This window comes from Phyllopteryx taeniolatus, chromosome 1, assembly GCF_024500385.1.
Source record: "Phyllopteryx taeniolatus isolate TA_2022b chromosome 1, UOR_Ptae_1.2, whole genome shotgun sequence".
NCBI classification, from domain to species: Eukaryota; Metazoa; Chordata; class Actinopteri; order Syngnathiformes; family Syngnathidae; genus Phyllopteryx; species Phyllopteryx taeniolatus.
In genome coordinates this window covers 43,093,022-43,109,159 of record NC_084502.1, presented here as the reverse complement: position 1 = coordinate 43,109,159, position 16,138 = coordinate 43,093,022, and the positions used below count along the sequence as shown (strand labels likewise).

The window sequence follows — 16,138 nt, the reverse complement described above, 5'->3', positions numbered from 1 at the left end:
TAAAAAATATGCAGTCGGGACGAGCGCCTGGCCCGGATGGAATCCCCGTCGAATTCATTAAACATTTCTGGCCAATACTAGCACCTCTATTTAATAGAGGTAAACGATAAAGGTCAAATTAGTAGCCATATGAACACAGCTTCAATTAAGTTATTACTAAAATCAGGTAAATACCCCACTCTCCCGGCTAATTAACGGCCCTTATCACTGATTAATGTAGATATCAAGATTATCTCGAAAGCCCTCGCAGAGAGACTTGAAAAGGTACTCCTGTCGATAATCCACTATGACCAGACAGGCTTCATGAAAAGTAGAGGTTCGACAAATAATGTCAGACGTCTGTTAAATTTAATAAGCATGTCACAGCGTAAAAATCTAAACGCAATCATCATCATCGTCACTTGGGCGGCCGTGGCCCAATGGTTAAGATCATCGCCTGCCAAATCTCTCACAAGTTTATAAATTAATTTCATGTACTAAATCAATGCACTTACCAATCACCAATCGGGAAGAAGACCTTTCCATGTCCGCTGACCGTAGCTACTGGATACAGATTTGTAACAATACGTTTAGAATGACAAAAAACACAAATCTACATCTTATACAATATAAAGTGCTCCATAGAATACACTTTACTCAGTACACTATGCATAAAATGGGCTTCTCTCCATCTAATATATGCGCGCAATGCACCAAAAATACCCCAGACACCTATTTTCATGCTATATGGGAATGCACACCAATTCAATGCTTTTGGTCTTCGGTTACACAAAAACTCTCTTACATTTTCAATTTTAGGATTCCACTTTCCCCAAAATTGTGCACACTTGGCGACTTAAGCATAATCGACCTCCCTAATAAATATTCACAATCATTACTTGTCGCATTAGCTACCGCTAAGAAAACAATTCCATTAAACTGGAAAAACAAACAAGCTATTAACATCAGTCAGTGGCTAAATCTCATCTTAGAATATTTTGCGTTAGAAAAAATATCAGCAGAACGAAAAAAATCAATTACATATATACGTAGATAGCTGGTCACCTTTCCTCAGCATGCTAAATCTAGACTCTTGATTCCTTTGCCTGGGTAGGGTGCCATTTGACAATAACAAGACTGTCTTCGTAAGTGTAAAAGTTTGTTGTCGAGGTTGTTGTTTTTGTTTTATTATTATTCTATTTATTTTCCTCACACATTTTAGATCGGTGTGCATGGAGTGTGGATCTTTTCTTGTCCCTGTCTTTGTGGTTCCGGCATCTTTCTTCACTCCTTCCCGATCTCTGTTTGTTGGGGGGCTGGCATTGGGTCCCTGCAGCCCCCACCGGGTGGCCAGTTGTCGGGGCGCCTCGGTGGGGCCGGCGGACCGCACTGGGTCCCTCGGTGTGGGACGTGTCCTGTCCACCGGGGTGCTCTCGGGTGGACCCCTGGGCCCGATCCCACCCCTCGATTGATTGGGTGGGGTCCTCATCCTCCGCGGTGCGGGCACAGCAATTACAGGACACTTCCGTCAGTTTTTGTGCATGTAAAACGGTGTCAATTCACTTGCATGTGTCCGCAGGCACACACCCCTGGAACTCTTTCACTGGGTGTGGGGCCACTCAATTATAGCGACAAATAATTCATGAATATGCGAATTGCTTGTGTATACCCTCACTCATACTCTCGTCCTATAGACCTTTATAATTTACATAGTTAATGCCACCACACTTCAGTTGTACAGCCGGGTTCACGACCCTTGTCCTGCATGCTTCTTCTCCTGTCCTTGTCCTTTTCTAGCTTGTCCTGTCCTTCCCTCACAGGGTGTAGCACAACAGCCACATGCAACACTCATATTTAATGTTTCATTGTTGTAGATAATGTAATGACTTACTTTTCTCATCCTGTTTACAATTAGTGCTTTGTCTTTTGTATTCGTTTCTCTCTCCTCTCGAGAAACTTTGTTCGGTTCGACTCTGATTCTCAATAAACGTCTTTTTCTAATTATTATAATACTAAGAAACCACAGTGGTAGCTTAAAAACTCCACTGTGACACAGTAAAACTGTTACGGCATAAAAGGGATACAGCTCCTCCATTCTGCTTGACCTAACAGCCGAACAGGACAAAAATAAAAGAAATACATTTAAAAAAAATCAATATCGATATAATTAATTAATCTTTACACCCAAGGCGATATCAATTATTAATTATTGAAATATTTTTTTAACCTATACAAAATAAGGACCTGGAGCTAAAAGGCTGAATTTCGATAATGTTATTTTAAAATGTAATCTTTAACCTTTAAAAAAGGGTCAACACAACTATTATCCCTGACTATTATTTTTAAAATTTAAATAATCCATTTGGTATCTCAACACCCGTCCAGTTTTGTGGGACACTATATCACACCAGGACTCAACCATGTATAGTGTCCCCCAGAACTGGGCTGGTCTTGTGATACCAAATGGATTATTTTTAATCATTTTTAAATTCACAATGAAATATGCAGATTTCAGAGGACTTTTATTTTAAAATACAACACCAGTTCTGTATGGATCTTATTTTGGTGGAGTACCAGGGTGGTCTCGTCCTCCCCAGAATTGGACTGGTCTTGTGATACCTCCCTCACACTGGTTGATGCGTTCAAACCTGATTGGACTAATAAATATCAGATTTTCCGACTGACCCCCGCACATTAGGGATTTGGATAGATCAGTGATTCCCAACCAGTGTGCCGTGGCACATTAGTGTGCCGTGAGCACTCAGGTGTGCTGTGGGAAATTATACAATTTTACTTAATTGCTCAATAAATTATGTATTTACAGGAAATAATGTATCTTTGTGCCTCTATTTATCCCAGTGAGGTGTAGTGACGGACAGAACAAACAAATGCTCTTCTAGTAGATAGCAGGAAGTACATACAGTGATCATTGTGTATCTACTTTTTGTGAAATGTTTTTTGTTGGTGTGCCGTGAGGTTTTTCAATTGTAAAATATGTGCTTTTGCTCTATAAAGCTTGGTAATCACTGGGATAGATGCCCTGAACTGCCAGTCTTTGTAGGCGTTTGCTTCAATCCGCCATCCAGCTGCTGCTGGCGATAAGCAGTCAGGCTCACGGCCAACTGTGGGGAGCGGCACATCGGGGAAGACAAGACCCGATGCCGCTTGGCGCTGAATTGAAGCATGCATATTTATTACCGCGACGTACGTTTGAAGTTGCTACAGGCTTGATTCAGCATGGCGATGTGGGCAATATTCCTGTTTCAGTTAGCCATTGGGGAGGTGACGAACGGGCAGTGTGAACCCTGCAAACAGGCAGTATAGCAATACTGTCAAGCATATATTTTCAAAACTCTGTGAAAAAACTGTAATATTAGCAATATTTGATCGTGACTACTTCTTTCTTTGTTACTCCGTGTATTTCATTTTGTGCACCACACTGCCCCTCAGAGGTCAATACATGCACAGCAGGAACAGCGCTCCAAAATAGACACATGCAAACGGCGGCACGACAAGCACCTCGAGCCCTCTACATGATTTCGATTCACCATATAGATATATATAGATATTGTCGACAAAACTATACCCCAGATGTATGAAGAAGTTCAAAAGTTTATTGCCGAACTATACTATGCTTAAAGTGCTGTGAAAAAGTACAGTTTCAAATTTTTGCATAGTTTCCCCACTTTAATGTTTAAGATCATCAAACCAATGTAAATAGCAGACAAATATAACCCAGGTGAACTTAAATTGCTGTTTTTTTAAATGATTTAATTTATGAAGGGAAAAAAAAACCTGATTCAAAGTTACCTGCCCCTGTGTGAAAAAGTAATTACCCCCCTTGTGAAATTAATTAATTGTAGCTAATTAAAATTTTGGGGAATTTTTAACGGGTTACACCCAAGGCTGATTACTTCCAGTCCTGTTCAGTGAAGAAATCCCTTAAACAGAATTTGTCCCAACAAAATCAAGTCGGAAAAAAGATCTAAAAAAGCAGACATGATGACATGATCCAAAGAAATTCCAGAATAGTCGTGAAATAAAGTAAGTGACATCTATCAGTCTGGTAAGGGTTGCAAAAGCCATTTCTAAATTTCTAAAGGAAGAGACTGGGCAAAAATGGCATCCCTGGCAGAGTTCCAAGGCAAAAACCACTGCTGACCACAAAGAACATAAAGGCTTGTCTTACTTTTGTAAAAAATAAATAAATCTGGATGACTCCCAAGACTTTTGTGAGAATATTATATGGACTGACAAGGTGAAAGTTGAGGTTTTTGGAAGGTGTGTGTCTAGTTACAGCTGGCATAAATGTAGCGCAGCATTTCAGAAAAAAAACATCATACCAACAGTCAAACTTGGTGGTGATAGTGTGAACTTCTGAATGGCTTTGAAAAACAAAATGGTTTTCGAGCGGCCTCGTCAAAGTCCATACTTGAATCCGATTAAAATGCAGTTGCATGACCTTAAAAAGACTGTTCATACTTGAAAACCCTCCATTTTTGCTGAATTCAAACAATTAACAGGAAACGCTTGATTTCAGTTGTTGCTGTTGAGGGTGGCCCAACCAGTTATTAGGTTTATGGGGCCGTTACTTTTTCACACAGTGCCAGGTAACTTTGGAAAAAAAAAATAAAACAAAAAAATATATATATGTATTTTTTCCTTAATAAATGAAATCACCATTTAAAATCCACATTTTACGTTCACTTGGGTTATATTTGTCTATTTACATTTGTTTGATGATCTTAAACATTCTTCTTTTCCTTTCGGCTTGTCCCGTTAGGGGTCACCACAGCGCGTCATACTTTTCCATGTAAGCCTATCTCCTGCATCATCCTCCTCGAACACCAACTGCCATCATGTCTTCCCTCACGACATCCATCAACCTTCTCTTTGGTCTTCCTCGAGCTCTCTTGCCTGGCAGCTCCATCCTCATCATCCTTCTACCAATATACTCACTATTTCTCCTCTGGATGTGTCCAAACCATCGAAGTCTGCTCTCTCTAACTTTGTCTCCAAAACATCGAACCTTGGCTGTCCCTCTGATGAGCACATTTCTAATTTTATCCAACCTGGTCACTCCGAGAGCAAACCTCAACATCTTCATTTCCGCCACCTCCAACTCTGCTTGCTGTTGTCTCTTCAGTGCCACTGTCTCTAATCCGTACATCATGGCTGGCCTCACCACTGTTTTATAAAATTTGCCCTTCATCCTAGCAGAGACTCTTCTGTCACATAACACACCTGACACCTTCCTCCACCCGTCCCAACCTGCTTGGACCAGTTTCTTCACTTCCTGACTACATTCCCCATTGCTCTGGATGGTTGACCCCAAGTATTTAAAGTCCTCCACCCTTGCTATCTCTTCTCCCTGTAGCCTCACTCTTCCCCCACCACCCCTCTCATTCATGCACATATATTCATCTGTCAGCCTATCCAACACCACTGCAAAAAGGAAGGGGCTCAGGGCTGATCCCTGATGCAGTCCCACCTCCACCTTAAATTCATCTGTCACACCTAGAGCACACCTCACCGCTGTTCTGCTGCCCTCGTACATGTCCTGTATTATTCTGACATACTTTTCTGCCACTCCAGACTTCCGCATGCAGTACCACAGTTCCTCTCTGGGTACTCTGTCATAGGCTTTCTCTAGATCTACAAAGACACAATGTAGCTCCTTCTGACCTTCTCTGTACTTTTCCATCAACATCCTCAAGGCAAATAATGCATCTGTGTTACTCTTTCTAGGCATGAAACCATACTGTTGCTCGCAAATACTCACTTCTGTCCTGAGTCTAGCCTCCACTACTCTTTCCCATAACTTCATTGTGTGGATCATCAACTTTATTCCTCTATAGTTCCCACAGCTCTGCACATCACCTTTGTTCTTAAAAATGGGCACCAGTACACTTTTCCTCCATTCCTCAGGCATCTTCTCACGCACTAGAATTCTATTGAACAAGCTGGTCAAAAACTCCACAGCCACCTCTCCTAGATGCTTCCATACTTCCACAGGAATGTCATCAGGACCAACTGCCGTTCCATTTTTCATCCTCTTTAATGCCTTTCTAACTTCCCCCTTACTAATCATTGCCACTTCCTGGTCCACCACACTTGCCTCTTCTACTCTCCCTTCTCTCTCATTTTCCTCATTCATCAACTCCTCGAAGTATTCTTTCCATCTAGCTAGCACACTGCTGGCACCAGTCAACATATTTCCATCTCTATCCTTAATCACCCTAACCTGCTGCACATCCTTCCCATCTCTATCCCTCTGTCTGGCCAGCCTGTATAGATCCTTTTCTCCTTCTTTAGTGTCCAACCTGCCATACATGTCATCATATGCCTCTTGTTTGGCCTTTGCCACCTCTACCTTTGCCCTGTGTCACATCTCAATGTATTCCTTTCGCCTCTCCTCTGTCCTCTCAGTGTCCCACTTCTTCTTAGCTAATCTTTTTCCTTGTATCATTTCCTGTACTGTGTGGTTCCACCACCAAGTCTCCTTCTCTCCTTTCCTGCCAGAAGATACACCAAGTACTCTCCTGCCTGCCTCTCTGATCACCTTGGCTGCATTGGTCCAGTCTTCTGGAAGCTCCTCCCGTCCACCGAGAGCCTTTCTCACCTCTTCCCGAAAAGCAGCACAACACTCGTCCTGTCTCAGCTTCCACCACATGGTTCTCTTCTCTGCATTTGTCTTCCTAATCTTCCTCCCCACCACCAGAGTCATCTTACACACCACCATCCTATACTGTCTAGCCACACTCTCCCCTACCACTACCTTACAGTTGGTAACCTCCTTCAGATTACATCGTCTGCACAAGATGTAATCCACCTGCATGCTTCTACCTCCGCTCTTGTAGGTCACCCTATGTTCGTGCCTCTTCTGGAAAAAAGTTTTCACTACAGCCATTTGCATCCTTGTTGAAAAGTCTACCACCATCTGTCCCTCCAAGTTCCTTTCCTGGATGCCGTAGTTACCCATCACTTCTTCATCACCCCTATTACCTTCATCAACATGTCCATTACAATCTGCACCACCAATTACGACTCTCTCTCTGTCTGGGATGCTCAGAACTACTTCGTCTAGCTCCTTCTAGAATTTCTCTTTCACCTCTAGGTCACATCCTACCTGTGGGGCATAGCCACTAATCACATTACACACAAGACCCTCAATTTCAAGTTTCAGCCTCATCACTCGATCTGATACTCTTTTCACCTCCAAGACATTCTTAGCCAACTCTTCTTTTAAAATAACCCCGACTCCATTTCTCTTCCCATCTACACCATGGTAAAATAATTTAAACCCTGCCCCTAAACTTCTAGCATTACTGCCTTTCCACCTGGTCTCCTGGACACACAATATATCAACCTTTCTCCTAATCATCATGTCAACTAACTCCCGAGATTTTCCTGTCATAGTCCCAAGATTCAAAGTCCCGACATTCAGTTCTAGGCTCTGTGCTTTCCTCTTCTCTTTCTGTCAAAGAACCCGCTTTCCACCTCTTCTTCTTCTTTGACTTCGACCCACAGTAGCTGAATTTCCAACGGCGCCCCGCAGGTTGACTGCACCGGTGGCGGACGTTGTTAACCCGGGCCACGACCGATCCGGTATGGAATTCTTTGGATGAACGCTCATATTTGTTTGGCAAAGTTTTAAGCCGGATGCCCTTCCTGACGCAAACCTCTGCATTTATCCGGGCTACAGCTTGCACTGACTTGTGCCCACCATAGGGCTGCATTCGATGATCTTAAACATTCAAGAGGGGAAATTATGCAAAAATATTAGAATTTGAAAAGGGGGCCAAACTGTTTTCACGGCATGTCTTGTGTGTGTGTGTGTGTGTGTGTGTGTGTGTGTGTGCGCACACACAGCGGCTGAAAATATTTGTCACAATTTTAAACACAACTTAATTTCTGATCTTATTTGTTCTACTTTCTTTATATGTATGGATTACTTGGGTTGTTCCCAACATCTGGTGAAATGTTTGTCAATAGCACCTTTGGAAATATATTTAATGAGAGAAATTAAGAGATATTAAATACTTATTTCAGCCGCTGTGTGTGTGTGTGTGTGTGTGTGTGTGTGTGTATATATATATATATATATATATATATATAAATAAACACACTAAAAAGTAATTAGAGGATTCTTATTTGAAATGGAATGCCAATCACCCACCAAAACATCATGTCAGGTGCAAAATGTTTTGTTTTAACATTTGTGTATGAACTGTCGTATAAACCAGTACTTCCAAACCAGGGTGCATGAGAGCTCACCAGGGATGCCAGAAGAAATTATTCAATTTCATTTCACTTGAAAAAAACACAGAGCCTTTCACAAAATGTGCAGAGCCTGTACTTAATGTTCAAAATACAATTTATAATCCACCTACAGTGAATTACAAACTGTTGTCTTGTTTCAAGTTATTAGTTATATGGCAACGACAATACATTATAATACAATACAAACAAAATAATAGCACAATAAATGACTAGCGAAGGGGAGAAAAATGTGTCTATTGACCTTGATTCCCACATGGTTTCTAGGCAGGGCATGCCCCACTTTAAAATGATAGACCCCTGCGTAGCAGGAATGCAGATGTAACGAGATGACTATCCCAAACATGTATTTGCATGAAATAAAAACAAAGAGGTTTGCTATGGTTAGGTTTAGGGCTAGGGTTGGGGCTTATGACGTTTTAGGATGGGTTAAAGTTAGGGTTAGTGGGAAACATTAACACCGCCACACTTCAGTCATATAGTACTTTTCCCGTCTGGAAGCAGTAGGCTGTGTTCTACATGGATATAACAGCCAATCATAGTGCAGTGGGCTGTGTCCTGGAGCCAGTAGTATGGGAGCAGGCCGTGTCCTCCCAAAAAACTATGTGGGAATCCTAACAACGCGTCTCGGAGTGCATGGCTGCAGCGGATGTGGTCTCACAGTGCACGGCTGCAGCCAGACCCCTCTCGAAGGCAGACGACAGATCAGCGCATGCATTCAGGCGTTTTTTAAAAAGAAAAACAAAGCTTAAAATAAAAATTACGGTCGACTATTAAATTCATTACTCAACATAGTCGTGACGAGTCGACATATTTTGGCAGCCCAAAGTTCAAAGTGTTTCCAAGGTAGCACAAAAAGGCTCCCAGTAGTGCAGGTAGAAAAGTAATTTACATGCAGATGTCCGTTGCATTTGATAATTTCATTTAACTCTTGAACTCCTTCTACTCTATTAATCAGAGACGCTGTGTGCAACTGTGTAAACACACTGCTCTTGGTTTTCTTAGTGTTCACCGCGGGGCAGGGCGCATGGTCGATGGTGCTCGGGTGTAGGCTTTCTTAGCACCCTAACAGGAAGTAGACTGGATACTTTTCCCGCTGGTTGTTCTATTGCTGTTTAGGACTCTGAAATAACTCCACCAAACCTTCCCCTATTGGATGTGCTGCATGACGTCACAGCGATGCGGCTCCCAAGTTAAACATTTTTCAACTACTCGTGACGGCAAGCGCCCACCTCTCGTGTCGCATGATGACGCGGAATGCCCTCGCAGCACATACACAATGAATGAGTTGGTTGACGGTGCGCTGCATCCTGCTATGTGCAGTGTGGAAAAAAGGCCTTCATAGAATTTGCTCAAAGGGGAAATACATCCATCCATCCATTCCCAATACCGCTCATCCTGTTCAGGGTCGCAGGGTGCTGGAGCCTACCCCAGCTGACTTCGAGACTACACCCTGAACTGGTCACCAGTCAGTCGCTGGGTACATATAGACTCAGACAGCCATTAAGGGGAAATACAGTGCTGTGAAAAACGATAAGCCCCCTTCTTAAATTATTTCTGCAAAGTTTCCCCACTTTTTTAAAGATCATCAAACAATATATGTAAATATCAAGACAAATATAACCCAAATGATCTTAAAATGCTGTTTTTGAATGGTGATTTCATTTATTAAGGAAAAAATTATATTCAAAGTTACCTGGCCCTTTGTGAAGAAGTAATGGCCCCCTAAACCTAATGGCTGGTTGGGCCATCCTCAGCATCAACACATGCTTAACACTGCGACAGTGTGCGCCCAAAACCAATGGCAGAGTCATCGGCCACTCATGGAAAGATTTGCCAAACCCCCGCACACTGTGCAACAGTTCAATCGTGTTTGACCAAATCGGTCGGTGTGCGGTAGCCTTCGTGCTGATAACTTACATTCACCCAACCAATACACTGGCCGTCTTTAAATCGAACATTGTATGAAGTCACATTAACATCATACCGTTTTCCTGAAGTTAATGCAATGAAAAAGTATTTGCCCCCTTCTCAAATTCAAATATTTTTGCATCGTTTCCCCACTTTAAGATCATCAAACAAATGTAAATATCAGACAACTATAATGCAAGGGAACTGAAAATGATGTTTTTACATGGTGATTGCATTTATGAAGGAAAAAACAAATATTCAGTTACCTGGATCTGTAAGAAAAAGTAATGGCCCTCTCAGCAGCAACAATTTAAATCAGGTGTTTTCTATAACTGGCAGTCTTTCATATCTCTATGGAAATATTTCGGCCCACTCTTCCTTGCAAAATTGTTTGAATTCAGCAAAAATTGAGTGTTTTCGAGCATGAACGACATCAATCAGATTCAAGTCTTGAATTTGACTAGGCCACTCCAAAACCTTCATTTTCTTTTTGTCAGCCATTCAGAAGTTGAGTTGCTGGTGTGTTTTGGATCATTATCATGCTGCAGAACCCAAGTGAGCTTCAGTTTGATCACAAACTGTTGGCTGAACTTTCTCCTTCAGGAGTTTCTTTTTAAGAGCAGAATTCATGGTTCCATCAATCCCAAGTTGGCCAGGTCCTGAAGGAGCAAATCAGCCAAAGACCATCACACTACCACCACCATGTTGGACTGTTGGTATGATGTTCTTTTTGTGAAATTCTGTACTACATTTACGGCAAATGTACAGAGACACACACCTTGCACAAAGCTCAACTTTCATCTCATCAGTCCATATAATGTTCCCCCAAAAGTCCTGGGAATCATTGATGTTTTTTTGCAAAAGAAAGATGAGCCTTTATGCTCTTTTTGGTCAGCAGTGGTTTTTGGCTTGGAACTCTACCATGGATGCCATTTTTGCTCAAGGTTTTCTTTATTGTTGTGTCATGAACACTGATCTTAACTGAGGCAAGGGAGGCCTGCAGTTCTCTAGAAGTGTCCTGTGTTCCGTTGTGACCTCCTGGATGAGTCATTGCTGTTCTCTCAGGGAAATCTTTGTAGGCCGGCCACTCCTGGGAAGGTTCACCACTGTTTCATGTTTTCTCCATGTGAGGATAATGGCTATGGTTTGCTGGAATCCTAAAGCTTTAGAAATGGATTTTGTAACCCTTTCCGGACTGCTACATGTCAATTACTTTATTTCTCGACTGTTCTGGAATTTCTTTGAAAAATAGTGCCATTTCTTTAAATAGTGGCACTTCGGTTTCCTCCCACATCCCAAAAACATGCATGGTAGGTTAATTGACAACTCTAAATTGCCCGTAGGTGTAAATGTGAGTGCGACTGGTTGTTTGTTTGTATGTGCCCTACGATTGGCTGGCAACCAGTCCAGGGTGTACCCCACCTCCTGCTCGATGATAGCTGGGATAGGCTCCAGCACGCCTGCGACCCTAATGAGGAGAAGTGGCTCAGAAAATGGATGGATGGATAGTGTCATTTTGTTCCAGCTTTTTTTTTTTTAGATCTTTTTTCTGACTTGATTTTGTCGGTACAGATTCTGTTTAAGTGATTCCTTGATTGAACAGATCTGGATGTAATCAGCTTGGGTGTGATCAGTGAAAATTAACCAAAAATTGTGATTAGCCACAATTAATTCATGACTTAACAAGGGGGGTAATTACTTTTTCACACAGGGCCAGGTAATTCTGAATAGTTTTTTTTTCCTCTTCATAAATGAAATCACCATTTAAAAACAGCATATTAAGTTCACCTGGGTTATATTTATCTGATATTTACATTTCTTTGATGATCTTAAACACAATTCAATATCACACTGTAGTATCAGGCTTGTACTCACTTCCACTCAGCAGCTGAAAATGATTTCACCCATTATGGTTGCCCTTAAGTTGAGGAATTATTCCGTTGAATTCTTTTTACTAGTGTTGGCACATACAAAGTATTCTTGCTTAAAAGAATGGGTTTAGTTAGCCCTGAAATGATTATGGCAAAAATAATAATCACAATTATTTTTATTTCTATTGAAATCATGATTAATAAACAATTAATTGATTTCAAAACTTGAGTGCGAAGTTTATCTAAAGCCAATTGCAACAAAAGACAGCAGCAGAACAAACTTATTCCACCATCTGAAACTGAGGGATCCAGCTGAGTGGGAGAAATACAAATCTTTACGAGGGGAACAAGACCGCTTCAACCAACAAACTCCTGCTAAAAAGCAGCATACTGCAGCTGAGTCTTTTACTCAAGGCACCACTTATGATAAGAAACTGGTACGATGGAGCGCGATCATAACGCTTTGCACCGCTAAAGATATGGTACCTGCATACACTATACGGTGGATAGACTGGGTTTATCCACTTGCTGAAAACTGTAAACCTCTGGTATCTACCAAAACCTTATTCATGCCTATTTGTGTAATTTTCTGCTTTTTCGTTTAACACCCCAAGATGCCGCCCAAATGCCCTGGGGCTTCATGTACAAAAGGTGCGTACGCACAAAAACGTGGAGTACATATGTATCAAGACTGAAATGAGCGTGCAAATGTGCGGTGCCTCACGCCAACTTCATGGCTGGTGTACGGACGTTTCTGCAGCTGTTGGTGCTTTGGCGACACTTATAAGGAGATCCTGGGAAACTGTTATCATAAATCTGCACATCAGAGACACATGAACAATTCATGCCCGGCGGCAACATTTGATTTCAACAATGTAAAAGAAGCAAGGACTCTGAATTAACTTGTTGACCAGTGTATTAATGAACCACTGACATTTGTGAGGACAGCTATTAATTGATCAAGGTGATCATTTATGTGATCATTATTGCCCTCTCAATTGCTTCTTGTGACTCCAGCACATGCACTGAAAAAAAAGTCATTTGAATTCACCTAATTTGAACATGTACATCGGTTGCACATGATTAAAATGTGTTGAAATGACAAAATTTAAAAACGTTTTAGCGTGTGTGTCCTCTCCTGTGTATTAAAATAATAAATTGAGTAATCAAAAAGGACTCAAAAGTTTTGATATCCTCTTTGATATGCTGATGTGCTTCTATTTGAATTCAAAAGATTTATTACCAATACCATACATACATTTACGCATGAGCTTTTATCTTATCTTATTTTGCCCAGGGCTGAGTGTAGATTACTGTATGAACACATTTATGAGTTATAAAAATACAGGTATTAACCTTGTGGGGTGATCAGTCAGCCATGTGCTCCCAGCAACCCTGAGAGAGTAGTGTCATCCATGATTGCAGCGAATCTCTCCTCAAACGGGGTGAGGCCCTCGGCGCCGGTTCTTCCGCCTGTTTTGGCCACACTGTGGTGGTGGGCAGCTGTCTTTCGCTTCAAACCCCCCCCCCCCAAATAAAATATTCAAGGATACAATTGCCACTATTTGTCTTTTAAAACAAAGCTTAACATAAGTTTTAATTTTGCACATTATCAGTCTCAGTGTTAGAGTTGATTATTTGCTATGCTACATTTATGTTTCCAGAATTATTTTATTAAAGAAGTTTTGCACTTTAATTCCAGGAGGGGTTACGTTTGTTAATTTCTTCATAAATTAAAAATAAAACTTGTTTTGAGTTTCTAGTGTCATTTGTACTTTTAAAAAGTAGGTAAAAACTGTAAATCAAATTTCGTTACAAAATAGATTTTATTTTTAAGCCGTATTTGCCAGCCCTACTCGTCCCCCAGCACCACAAAACCACACTGGTGTAATTTTAGTATGAAGCAACCAGATGACCCTGTTCAACAGGTTTCTTTTTTCACATTGTGATTGCTCTGTTTAACTATTCTAGATGGTATTCAGTTAAGTTCAAAATACTCAAGTTATCATTGTTAGTAGTTATCATTACTCGGAAGTTGAACTTTGGGTCCTGGTGTGTTGTTCTTGTGCTGTAATTTTGTGGGTTGTTTTGGAAAAGGGAGTTAGGTTCCACCTATACAGTACAATATCAACAGCAGCATGTTTGTCTACAACATACTGTACACGACAGAATTATGTCTCGCTACAGCGAGGGCTGTCCCAATCCAACTTTTTCACTTCCAATCCGATGCTGATATTGCAGTCTTGAATTTTGGCCAATATCAATATCAGTTTGATCTGATATCCGCAATAATCATACAAACTTTACGTATTTTGTAGTATGGAGTGTTAGAAAAGGCTTGATGAAGTGGTATTACTCAAAAAGAGAAAATTGACTCATTTGGTATTAACCAATGGGTTACATGAAGTAACTTTATAAATAAGAATGTACTACAATTGCATAAAAGAAATAAAAATATTAGGAAATCCTTAAAACTTAAATTAAGTTTAACTTAAAACCAACAACAAAAGTATATATTTTAATTGCAACATAACCACTGCTTAACTTAACACATCCACTGCCATTGACTGCTTTAGAGGTCAAATATCTGTTAACTGGGAAGGCTGGCAGTGATTAAACAAGCATATTCTACATTTGAATAGATTAAATGAAAAATATATTAGAAAATCATGAAAAATAATCTCAAACAATAAATATAAATAATACTTTTAAAGTGCAAAATAACAAAGTTTGTTTTTTTACTGTCAGTATAGTATCTTTCTCCACATGTGCGGCAATACACTTTTGAACTTCTTTACGCAACTTGGGTTTAGTTTGATTGACAATCGCTGTTTCTGCTGTGCACGTCTTGACCTCTGAAGGGCAGTCTGATACACGCAATGAGATACACACTTGCAGTAACAAATAGTGGTCACGATCGAATATTATTATAACTCATTCTGCACAGAGTTTAAAGAATATATGCTATAGAGTGTTATATTTCCTGTTTGTACAGCGTTTGTGTACCAATATTCATTATTTTGAGAGATAAGTGCAGCGAGTTCAATGCTAATTTTCGTTACCTCATCAATGGGGGTTTTCATTCATTGTGTGTTAGCTTTGAGCTATAATTTTTTTTTTGAACATTCAATAGGTGTAATTCTTTTATGTGAGTTTAGATTCCAGTGAACTTAAACTGGAGTGTCAATAAATGACTTTAAGCAAGTAACATTCACTCTTGCTCCTTGCTACTATGTTAGCACCTTAGCAACCTGTTGCTGTGATCATGTGGGAGCTGCATACTGTCCGGGCGCTGCTGGATACAAGTGCTGGAGCGGTGCATGGAATGGACTGCTTGTATAAGAGCGGTAAAATCGGAGATTTTAGATTCTGGCTGATCCAAGCCGCTACTTGCCAGAGTGCAAATGGACTGGTCTTTTGCAAATGTTTCATTAGACTACAACCACCAAACTACCTAATTGGACATTAAAGGATGTCCAATGAAATTAAAGAAACAAAAAGATTGCCGTGTCCAGTTAGGTAGTTAGAAAAGAACAAGAAACTGCTCCATCTTTGTACATTTACAACAAACTTGCGATGAACAAATAAACATTTATCATAAAACAAAAAGTGGTTGAAATAGTTGACATGATCAAGTTAAGCTTCATCAGAATTAATAATATCAATAAATTTGACGATTTTAATTATTTATTGTATTAATTATTAAATAAACTATCACTTTCAGTTAGTTTACAGAGAAATAATGCTTTCTGTTTATTAGGGCCAAGAATAATTTTGTTAGTATTTTTTTGATTCACAATTCAGGAAAATAAAGACTTCAGTTACACGTCAGCTGCCACCATAAGAGTGCGTTTTCAACCTCTTAAAAAGGTCTATAAAATTCTAATTAACAGTAACATAACATTTCCACAGTCAAATAACAATAGCATAATTTATCTGCCAGTGTCCAAAAAACAAAAATAAAATAAATATCTAGGAGCACGTAATAACAAAAACAGGCTCATGCACACACAGACCCCCAAGTGGTGCTCAAGCACCTGCCCTATTTCCCTCGATAAAAAAAATATAATGAATTAGTATTACTGTTTTTTTATCGG

General features: G+C 40.3%; 1 protein-coding gene across 2 annotated transcripts in view; it reads left to right on the top strand.

The window, feature by feature from the left end:
• The window catches only part of mgat5 (alpha-1,6-mannosylglycoprotein 6-beta-N-acetylglucosaminyltransferase), a 152,349-nt gene that overhangs the window by 20,944 nt on the left and 115,267 nt on the right, over nucleotides 1-16,138 (top strand). The gene's annotated exons all lie outside the window — the stretch shown is intronic.